Source organism: Emys orbicularis, chromosome 7 (assembly GCF_028017835.1).
Source record: "Emys orbicularis isolate rEmyOrb1 chromosome 7, rEmyOrb1.hap1, whole genome shotgun sequence".
NCBI classification, from domain to species: domain Eukaryota; kingdom Metazoa; phylum Chordata; order Testudines; family Emydidae; genus Emys; species Emys orbicularis.
Window position 1 is genome coordinate 38,196,381 of NC_088689.1, and position 12,180 is coordinate 38,208,560.

The window sequence follows — 12,180 nt, forward strand, 5'->3', positions numbered from 1 at the left end:
AAATGAGAGTTTATGCCATTGGAAATGGTAGATTCCTATCTTTGTAATGAGATACACAGCAGCTCTTGCTTCTTACTCCTAGTGTATTACCAGTATATGATATGCACAGTCTCTGATACGAGATATAGGGAATGTGTGTTTTTTACCAAGTGCACTAAGCTGACTTGGAACTACAGGCATATCCTGTATTGAATAGACATTGTTAATATTATCAATGCACTATATTCACACAAGAGGCATATATAGAACAAGTAGGCAATGTTTTCACTTCAGTTGCTTGGGATTCAGGAAGACTATATTTCTTGAGAACAGATCAAAAGTATGCACATTTTAGCATTTCTCTTTCCATATGCAGAATGAACAGATTATTCCGTAAAAAGCACATAAATATCTATACATAAATCTGTGGTGGTGCTTGTCCATTGAACTTTATCTCATACATTAAAACAGCCATCTTAATTAATAACACATTACAAAATGAAAACAAAAATGAGGTATTGCATTCTGCTACACTCAGATGTGGGGGAAATAGTTGAAGTATCATTATTAAACGTGTTTATTAGGGTAGTGCCTAAGGACCAATCAGGAATGGTGTCCCATTGTGCTAGGCAGTGTATAAACAGAGTGACAGACAATCCCTGTTCCAAAAAAGTTTACAATCTAATAGACAAGACAGACACAGGGTGAGGGAAAGGGATATAGCACACAAGCAGAATGAACAATGTAATGGCAGCAAACATCAAATTGGTTCCATGATTTTGAGAGGGTGAGGGGTTGAGGAGGGGTGGGTAGTTAGGACGGGATCAGTTAAATGTAAAGAAAATTGAAGGGAGAAGGGACACTGAAAGACAGAGGTGAGGGAAACAGGGCGGGGGGAAGCTGAGGAGGTGAAGAGACTGTGATGGAGGGAAAGGGAGAGGGTTGGAGCAAACAGTCAATCAGCACAGTGCAGACAAACTTCAGTAAAATGATAGGAAGTTCTCTGAATGTCTCATGGTCTGTAATTTGGCTGCTTCTGCTGCTTCCTAATGGCTACATCTCTAGCTGGTTCCTCTCTGTAGTTTTTCCCAGGGGGTGGTGGTGGAGGGAAGCAACACCTGGGGCCTATTTCCTCAGTTCTGAATCAGGTATGTGTGTGTTGTGCTGCGTACTGGAAACTCCTATGATAAAACCTGTGAATTCCAGTACCTCTTGATTGATTAATGGTGAATATTTTCTTCCCATGAAATATGTAGTTTGTTGATATAGACAACAGCCAATACATCAACATGGCATACTGGAGCCTTTGGCTGCCAGCCATAGAGCATGTACTGGCAGCACTGTCCATCAGCTCACCTTCCTGGGTGAACAGCTGTGAAGTGAAAGTGACAAAAAAAAAAAAAATTCACATCTCCATCCCCCGCTGCTCATGTTTGGTGTTGGGCAGCAGAAGGTTGAAGCATCAATAGGCATCAGTTGGTACAGGAGAAGAATAGCAGGGGATATGGAAAACTGTAAGAACCCACACTAAGCAGCTCTGACTTCAGAAGTGCTCCCCTGCAGGGCTCATACACAGAAGAATGAAAAAGCGATGGTTCCTCTAAAGATTCCTGCTGGCCCATCTACCTTCCTGCTTTCTTGCTCCCACAGCCCCTAATGCAGCCACAGACTCAGCAAACATGGAGGCAGGTTCAGGTAACTGTCTGGGAGCCAGAAATCCTCTTCTTTGCCTCTGCATCACTCAGTAGGCTGGCAGAAGTATATGTGGAGGTGGCCTATCGCCAGCCTGTCACTCAAATCCTCTCCTGGATTAGAATATAATGTAACTTATTAATCAACATATTATTACACTGCCAGCCCTGGTCATGTCACTGCAGTTCAGAGAACATTATTCACAACCTTAGAGCCATCTGCTCCCAAGACCCCCGGTGAAAGGGAGACAAGAAGGAGGAAAACATGCACAGTATCCTGCCACTAGAGCAAGCAGGGAGAGTACAACCAAAGCTGTAGCATGCAAGATAATTACATTTACATATGATTCTAAGCTACAGGGAGTGAATAAAACACTGAGGGATGTAGCTTTTTTTCAGAATATTGATAGATTACACAAATAGGCTCAGTGGAATATCAATTTTAATGTGAAGAGTGAGGCACTTAGCCAAAAACAATACCCAAGTTCAGTACAGTAAAAATGCACTGAATTAGTTAATATGATCAGAGGAAATGATCTGGATGTATTGGTAGATCCAACATTCAAATTATGGATTCAGCATGCAGCAGGTGACAAAGGCTGTTACTGCTGTTGCACACTACGCTGTGTGTAGAATCAACCCTTTCTCAAGAAGCAACAATGGATTAAATAAGGTATAGAGAGTTATAATTAACTGTACTGTAGGTAAGATGCACTGACCCTGAAATTAAAGTGCATTATTGTCTTCACATACAGTATAGCAATATAAGGTGCATTTCCAAGTGAACAAAGGTATGTTAAAGTTTATTTTGAACTATTTTTTGGATACACACTTCGTTAGAACAGCCAAAGCTCTTCACAGCGGTCTTGAGAGGTAGCATGGTATCATACTCATGCTGAATGTTTGAAATATTTTTTAATAATGAAACCTTTCAGTTGTTTTCAAAATAGTGAGCAACTCATGTTAGAAAGTCATTTAAAAAAATCAAAGTGTCACACACTGTCCTTGGAACACACTTCTCTAATTCGTGCCAAATTCTGCATAGGATGTCCTATAAACTGTGGTTTCATAACTGCTCTACATTCCATATGATGGTGTCTTTGGTGTTTCAGCTTAATACCCTGTGATGCTTAGATAAAGACAACACATCAAACTGCAGCACATAAAATCCACTTTCTATACTCCCTTAGGATTTGCAAAAGCACCTCCAGTGAAAAAGCACGGATGCGACAGTTTTTTAGATCTTAAACATCTCTCAAACTGCATATTCCTGTAATCAAATATTCTACATTTACCCTATGCAATTGCTCATACTCATTAACCTTCCAAAGAAAACTTATTATAAAAACTTGATGACATAGTTAAAGTGTTACAATACCCTTCCGCACTGAACACCAACAATAAAAACACACACAAGAAAAAGAAAAAAAAGTCTTTGAAAAATCTGAGGTCCTAAGTATTTAACTTCAGCAGTTGGGGCAGGGCCAGTTTTTACTGTGACAGCATGAAAAGAGAAATCAGTTGAATATACAAATATATAAATTAGTAAGGTTAATTAAATTTACAAAGAAAAGGCTTTGAAAATTTAAGTAATCTGAATAACACTTTTGGGGCAAAAAGATGTCTGAAAGGTATAACTGAAGTCCAAGAACTGGCATCATACTTTATAATTTTGGAAATTCAAACGGCAGGTGTCTTAAGGTGATAGGACTTCATAATTAATATGATTTTGGAAATATTTTAAAGTCAAAATACATAGAAAAAGTAACAGACTAAATAGGATTTATTCTACTTCCTCAAAATATCTCTTGCATACAATAACAGTAATTTTGTTACCTTTAAAATGTAAGAAGATTAATAATTTTGCAATGACGTATTCTACAGCTACTCAACCCAGCAAGAGCTAGTTTGGTAGCAGGCAAATGGAAAACTATAATAAGAAATATTATTAACGTCGCATCTGATAAAACCATATACTTGATGAGTATACAAACTCTGATAATCTCAATCACTTTAAACTTGAAGGGAGGAACTGGACTATACCATTAGCCCTGGGTCACTTTAGAAGTGACAGTTTCAGGGAACCTGTTATGAAGCTAATAAACATATGATCATCAACACTTCTAGTGGTCCCACATCTATCATGAACTAACTTTCAATCAAGTTGGTCTGAATCCCAAATGCCATACACAATTAGTTCCTGCTGACGTAAATTGAATTGAACAGATATTATCTGCCAAACTGGTTTGTCTCCCAACATCCATACTTGGAATGACTGTTCCAGTCAAGCAAGTCTGATTTTTCAAAGTCATATTTAATTAGTACAAATTTATTTTAGCATTATGGGTAATTTTATGAAAATTACCATGTAAACTGTACAGCTGAGTCATTTGGAGCAATATGCTACTGAGGACTGCCATGACTGGGCTGTCAAAGCTCAGACAGCAACTATGCACATTTTTCATTTTTTTCCTTGGGCTCCCCCATGTAATTCAGCAACTGCTTCTGCTAGAAAATGTGCATATAATCCAATATATACTCCATCAAGTTATTGATTTGGACTAATCAAATGTAATAGTAATTAGAGCATAACAAACTATGGTTAAAGCCCTGGTCTTAGACACACAATTTCACTTAACCCCTTTCCAGTCCAACCAATCACTTTGAACCTTAGATCGAGTTTATATATTACTGCATTTCTTGATGTATGCAGAGAAACCTGATTTTACAAAGGTTGCAAGGAGTATGCAATACATTTTAAAATCAAAGTGTCATAAAAATTAATTTTGACTTTAATAAAAATTCAGAGCTGGGACCAGATATGAATTTCATTTAATGTGGACATTCAAACATTCAGGGTTTATCTGTACTTGAAATAAAACATTTAAGATGTGCTTTGGGGGCCAAATTTTCTCTTACCTTATATCTAGCTTCTTATGCTCTCAGTTGTTTGCATTTAACAGCTTATCTACCTTGTGCTTAGAAACTATTCTGCAGGAATGCCACAAACAGACAGACAGACACACAGGTGTCTCTAAACAAGTACAGGCAGAAAACTCTAGGTGCATTTTTACAGGATATTTTATGGAAATTTAGCTGCAAATGCTCACAGGATTCATTGCAAGATGTAGGTTTAAGAAATCAACAGGAACAAAGACATGACACATTGCAAATATAAAAAAATGTATTATTTACAATACAGGATATGCAAATTTGGTCTTTAAAAAAGATTCTTAACAAATTGTCAGTACTTAGTGTGCACTGGATTGCAAAAATCCTACTTTACATAGTGTCTGAGATATGTTTGCTAAATGAAAAAATGCTGATTGTATAGAAGATAAGGAGTTAAATCTCAAGCATGTCACATTTTAGGGCAGGTCTACACTACAGCAGGGATCAACGCTCTGAGATCGATCCATCAGCGGTCAATTTAGCTGGTCCAGCAAAGACTCGCCAAATAGACTGCAGATCACTCTCCAGTCAACCCCTGTATTCTACCCACAACGAGAAGAGTAAGGTAAGTCGACGGGAGATTTTCTCCCGTTGACTCCCCGTGGTATAGACCCCGCGGTAACTCGACCTAAGGTACGTTGACTCCAGCTACGTTTTTTCATGTAGCTGGAGTTGCGTAGCGTAGGTTGACTTACCGCGGAAGTGTAGACATAGCCTAAGATGATGACAAGACAATTCATGAAGGGATATAAAAGAGTTAATTTTATTAATTTTTTAAATAACATTAGCTGTAATAGAACTAATAATACTCTTTACAACCATTTATACTGCAAGCAAGAGACATGCAATACAGATGTTTCCACATGCAGATCTATTAATGCGCTACCATTTCTGATCTTCAGCAACATGTCTGGCCACCATGACCATGCATGGCACTGAGTGAGGTGTTTTTGTGCCACATGACAAGCAGGAGCTAGGACAGGACCTCCAAAACCATTTTTAATTCTCACCTGAAGCAGGATTATTTAATGTCTCCAGAAGTGAACAACTAATTCACTAATCCAGTGGTTCTCAACCTTTCCAGACTACTGTAGCCCTTTCAGGAGTCTGATTCATCTTGCATACCCCCAATTTTCACCTCACTTAAAAACTACTTGCTTACAAAATCAGACATAAAAATACAAAAGTGTCAAAGCACACTATTACTGAAAAACTGCTTATTGTCTCATTTTACCATTTACTTATAAATCAATTGGAATATAAATATTGTACTTACATTTCAGTGTATAGTGTATACAGCAGTATAAACAAGTCATTGTCTGTGGAATTTTAGTTTGTACTGACTTCGCTAGTGCTTTTATGTAACCTGTTCCAAAACTAGGCAAATATCTAGATGGGTTGATGTGCCTCCTGGAAGACCTCTGAATACCCCCAGAGGTACATGTATCCCTGGTTGAGAACCACTGAATTAATCCACTCCCCTACTTATCCTCCTTTTCTTTTTATCCATAGACTTATTTAACTGTTATTATGACAAATGTACTGTAAAATCTTCTGAACATGGACATATCAGAATGATACTTTCCTCTGATAAAAAAAATAGGGGGAATTAAGATAAACAGAAAAAATAAAATTGGTTACTTTTGTTTCATACATTTAAAATACAGTTTCAGACAAGAAAAGCAGTGCATACATTGCAAGGGAAGCTCAGGAGTTATTATGTAAACAGAATAAAAACACTATACAAAAATACAGTAAGGATCCCTTTTGTAGCTTTCAAAGGCCAAGAAAGTTTTTGGCCCCCAAAGGCAAATTTTGCAGAAATCTAGCTTTTTTGTTCCTCAGTTCTGTCATTTTCTTGGTTACTGTTCTCTGTTCCTTGCTGATTTCTTTCCTGTACATTTACTTCATTTTATTTCCAATTATATGTTATATATAGAAATAAAGATATGTCTAATTAAATAATGACATGGTGTGAATCACTTACATGAAGTATAATTTTATCACACAACTACACATTCCATTTATTAATATGCAACTCTTTAATCATCTGAGTTATGACAGACAAACATTACTAATAGCAATGGTAATGATGGCAGATAGAACAGAAAAACCTACAAGAAAATTAACCCTGCCCACCAAAGTTAACCAGTATACATTTAGGCTATTTTGTGCAGTTAAGTCAAAATAATGATCACATATTTCATTTTTAACTACCCACATAGTTATCAGCATTAAAATCAAAACAATGGATTTATTTAATTGCTAAGTTCTCAGCCGTGGACTGTTGTAGTTCCTAGAAAAGCAGACATAATGGTCTGATAAAAATAAATTCTCAAGATGGACAGGACATTAAATCTATCTCATACAGCACAAATAATTATTGTTTTTTATAAAAAAAAAAAAAAAAACACAACTATTCAAAATACCCCACCCTCCTCTGGAAGAGAATAGCATGAATCCTCCAAAACAGTCTTAAGATCACAACTCTTAAGATAGACATCCAAAATAAAATAAATCCTAGTAGATTCTGACTTGGGAGTAAGGCAAACACTAACACACCAGTCTCTATTGAGGAGATAATTCTTTGTTTTGAATTCTGTGCCCCTCTTCCTATCTGTAGACAGACAGGAACCTGATTTATGAAAGCAGCAAGTTCCTCCCCTGCAGCACTCTCTTCTTTTCTAGCAATTCTGTAGAAGCTATTCTGTAGGGGATCCACAAAACCAGACAGGTCAGGTTACAGTGCAGGAGCCAAATTACTCTCTCCACCAAGCCCACTGAGAAAGCCAGCAAAAGTCACTATAACCAGAGACTATTCATTTCCAGTGACTTGCCCACTCCAATTGAATTAAGAGACATGGAGCAGGCAGCATCAGAGCTGGTTCAGAGGTATAGGGCTTCTGTGAAGATGGCCCTGTGGCTCTGGTGGATCCCCAGAAATCAATCTAGTTCTTGAGCATGCATCAGGGTTTCTTCCGCAGGGGTAGGGAAAACCCACTGCTTCCTCTCCTTCCACCCCCCACAGAAGTAAATCTATGAGTATAACTTGTAAGGAATGTTTTCTCTCCTATGCAGTTACTCTCCGGTAGGGCAGAACAGCGCCCTGCATTTTTTTAAGGATGCAAGGGGGTAGCAAATATGAAATTCATTAAATTAACTACCCACATAGATATCAGTATTAAAATCAAAATGATTTCCCAACAAAATAACAAATTCACAATTGGAAATATGCTTTCAGGTACTTTTAATTTCAATCTATGGTATTTACAAATACAAAAAAAAACCAAAAACATATTTTTGTGCAGAAACCTCAATTCCTCTTTATTTTCTGGATATTCAATGTTCCATATCCCAGGCTTTGGTGAACTTACACTTGGTGCAGCTTGAGCCACTATAAACTGCACTGTCAGAACCAGTCCCTTAGGGACTCTTCCACTGACAGAGAGTATGGCAGAGCTGTACATGTCCCAGTCCGATCTCTGGCATGGGATGAAGTAGGGGAGAAAGCAGAATTTCCCTGTGGTGGGAATCCTCACCACCCTAGGCAAGTAGCAAGTTACACATTTAGGGCTGGTCTAAGATCCCTTTGGTACAAAGTTGACCTTAGCAAGGGCCACGAATGCAGCCCAGATTTTACTTATTTGTTTAATCATAATACTACAACACTCTGTTGGCTTTCAAACTTCAAAAGCAAACTGGCCATTATATGAAAACAAACTAATACACTGGAGAAGGAATTAGCGTTTTTGTAGGACTAATTGTTTTATAGATTAATCATTTTATTAATGATCTCTCTAATGCAATCTGATTAGGGAACATAGACATTCTTTGCTTATGTGTAAATTATATCCGATTACACAGACTCAGTGAGGTCAGTGCTGCCTTTTCTGACCTACTTTCTCTGACTGGAGTAAGTGGTTTCGCCGACTAAACAAATTTGACCTGGGTCATTTTCCTTTTAAATCATAGCTGATTATCATCTCAAAGGAGATAAGTGTCTTAAAATATACAAAAGTAATTATGAGGTGGTGCTATAGAATGAAATGCTTTGTCACATGTACATGCAGATGAGTACAAACAGGATAGTTATGTACATGCAGATGAGTATACAGGGTAATTATTTCAGTAAAATTCCATATATAATTTAGTTTTATTTAACACTGTTTCTCGAAAAAGAAAAACTTTAACCAGTCTTTAACAAAAAAAATAGTTAGTTTTTCTTTTTAAAGAAATAATGTTAAACAAAACTAATAGACTGATTCAGCATTACAAGTCTGTCTTACTGGTCCATTACATTTCCACAGGCCTAGAATCCACAGATGTTAATGCTATTCATAATTCCAGAAGTACAATCCATTCTCTAGTGTCTGCAGTATACTGAATTAAAGACTCCATGTTGGCAGCCTTGGCCAGTGTAAGAGACAAGATCAGCAAGTTCCCAAATCTTTTTGATACAGAAGCAAGTTACTTCTCAACTGACTGAACTATTATTCATTATTAGATTATAGTAGCGCTCAGAGGCCCCAGTAAGAATCAGAGCTTCATTGTGCTGGCCACTTTACAAACACATTAAAAAGATAGTTCCTGCCACGGATGTACGTATTTATTAGAAAGCAATCAGAGCCTGGATTTATCTGCCTCTAACACACTGCCAGCATTATAAAGTGGTGTGGTTTGGAAGCATCCTGGCACTAGATCTGCAGAGAGAGGTAAGGGGAGGAGAAAACCTACCCTCACAACTCTCAGGTTTTGCTTTACTTTATTTTTAATTCTGGAAAGCCAGAAGTCATTCCCAGAACCTGCCAACCCACTCCTCTCCATCCACACTACCTGCAAATATAGAATTATTTACTCTAGGCTTAGTTCAGGCATAACTTCTGCTAGCTGCTGTCAGAAACTCAGCTGGTCCCAACAAACCCTCACTAAACGACTGTGCTCCCTGGTTCGTCAGAAAAGCCAAATGATTGCCATTTAATCCCTGCAGCAACAGCAGCACAGTGCTTAGCTTGCCTCCTAAGCACATCTCTTTTTCTGCCCTTTGATTCTTCTCTGACCACTAGGGCCAGACTCCTTCTCTGTCCACTAGTTTATACCGCCTACATCTTGGTGTAGGACAGCTGCCTAATTATATTTACAATTTACACTTACACTTAACTTCCAATCTTCTTCCCTTTGGTAATCCCCTGAGTTGAATACCAGAGCAATACTCAGGGTCAGACCAGGGTTGGAGACCAGAGATCAGGAGTAGCTGGTTCTGACTTCAGACTGGTAACTAAGGCTTGGTCTACACTAACCCCCCAAATCGAACTAAGGTACGCAACTTCAGCTACGTGAATAACGTAGCTGAAGTTCGAAGTACCTTAGTTCGATCTTACCTCGGTCCACACGCGGCAGGCAGGCTCCCCCGTCGACTCCACGGTACTCCTCTCGTCTAGCTGGAGTACCGCAGTCGACGGCGAGCACTTCCGGGTTCGACTTATTGCGTCCAGACAAGACGCGATAAGTTGAACCCAGAACTTTGATTGCCAGCCGCCGAACTAGCGGCTGGGTATAGACGTACCCTAAGAATCACAATGGGATCAGAGACTGGAAATCAGAAGGTGATGCAAGGCCTGGAGCTGCAGTAAACCAGACATCTATATGGTTGTCCAGACAACTTTCTGAGGCACCCTTTAGGGTTAAATAGTTAGCATGGGCCAATCAGAGGGCAGCAGGGTGCTGTTGCTCTGGCCCCTTTGGGTGGTACTTCCTGTGACACCTAATCTCCACAGTACTCCTTGGAGGTGACTCTGCATAACCTCCCAGTGGTGATATAGGAATGTCAGATAGCTGCTCTAGGAACTGCAGACCTGGGTTCTAGTCCTCCACATCCTTATAATAACTAACTCTGTAAAAGCAAGTTTCTCTTATAGTATGGGAGTTTCATATCATACATGAATTATGGGAGCTTTTTGTTTCCCCAAGAACTCCCAAAATGAACCTCTTGTACTATAAGAATATACTTCTGAGGTCACATTTTAATGCATATAATAACAAACACCCACAATAAGCACAAAGCTTTTTCACACAATTACTTAACTTTCATCAAATTTAATAAATAGTAGAAGAAAATAATTGTATACACTAAAGTTTATCCTACTATTGCATTCATAAGTACAACTATAGTTTACATTAAACAAAAGTAGAAGATTTCACTTTTATGATACTTAAATCTTACACGTTTTACATTAGTGATGAAAAGAAGGTATCAAACAGCATGTGACTGATACTCTCTTCCCGTTTTGAATTGCCACATTTAAATAAGAAAGTAAGACTAGGATTTTTCAAAAAATCCTAAAGAAGCTAGGTGCTTAAATCCCCCTGAAATTCAAAGGAGGTTGCATGCCTAACACCATTAGGTTCCTTTGTAAATCCCAGTTGACATCTTTATATTTACATACAGATGACACAGCTAAACAAGCATTAAACAATCTATTGCTTAGGGGAAAATATCAGGAAAAATATTAAGCAAGGAAAAAAACCTGAGAGATATATCAATGAATGGAAATATAGCTTTAAAGTTATTTTCTAAAGCCAAAATAAAACTTGTGATAGATTAATGAAATAAATCACTTTGGTTGATTTAAAAAAAAATCATTTCAAACACCCTTCCTGCTCTTGTCACCACCAGCAGCAGCGCTACTCACAGAAAATAAAACGAGCAAGACAGCACAGGGAAGAACACTTTCCTACACAGCCTTGCTTTTACTTATTGTTTTCAAAGAAAAGGAATAGTACTGACTGTCTTCTGCAGTGACAATGTATTAGCATGTTTTAAGAAGCTTTGTTTCCTTACCTTATACAGTATAAGATTTTATCTTTTGACATAGGTATGGTACTAAATTAGAGAATTACAATATTAGTCATGGCCAGTATGACGTTATCTGATAAAATATAACTATATAGATCATTGTTACAACCACTATTACATATTTGCAACATATCTTATACAAAATGTGGCACATAAGATATCTATAAAAGGTTTATGATTTGCTGGTTATGATTATGCTATCTCTATGCATGTATCATTTTTGTATTTGAAGTTATGAATATTAGCTCTATATCTGGATTTCAAATGTTTGCTCCTGGGGTATCGCCCATGAAGTAGTTAGCCAGCACATCTTGGAGGGACTATTCAAATTGAGTGACCCATCAAAAGGACACTTAACTCATAATGGGCAATGGGAGACGCCCATCTACACAGAGTGGACTGTCCTATAAATGTACTTTCTGGAATATAGGTAATGGCTTCCTGCAATGACTGAGCGAAATTGGGCATCAACATGTGACTTTCCCATGTGATTCCAAACACAATCTGGTTACCTGCGCTGATGTTTTTGTTGGAAACAATGGGTTTCCCTTCACATGGCAGAGGATATAATTGTCCCTGGAAACCCCAAATTTCCGAAGCTTAGCTTTATATTCCATGATTAGGTACGAGGTATACCACTACAGACATCAGCGCAGTTCTTTCAAAAAATTATATAGTGTTTTATCATATCAATACATACATGTT

At 38.0% G+C, this 12,180-nt stretch overlaps 1 protein-coding gene across 2 annotated transcripts in view; it reads right to left on the bottom strand.

Moving 5' to 3' along the window:
• PCDH15 (protocadherin related 15) overlaps positions 1-12,180 on the bottom strand; it is a 751,423-nt gene that overhangs the window by 338,234 nt on the left and 401,009 nt on the right. The gene's annotated exons all lie outside the window — the stretch shown is intronic.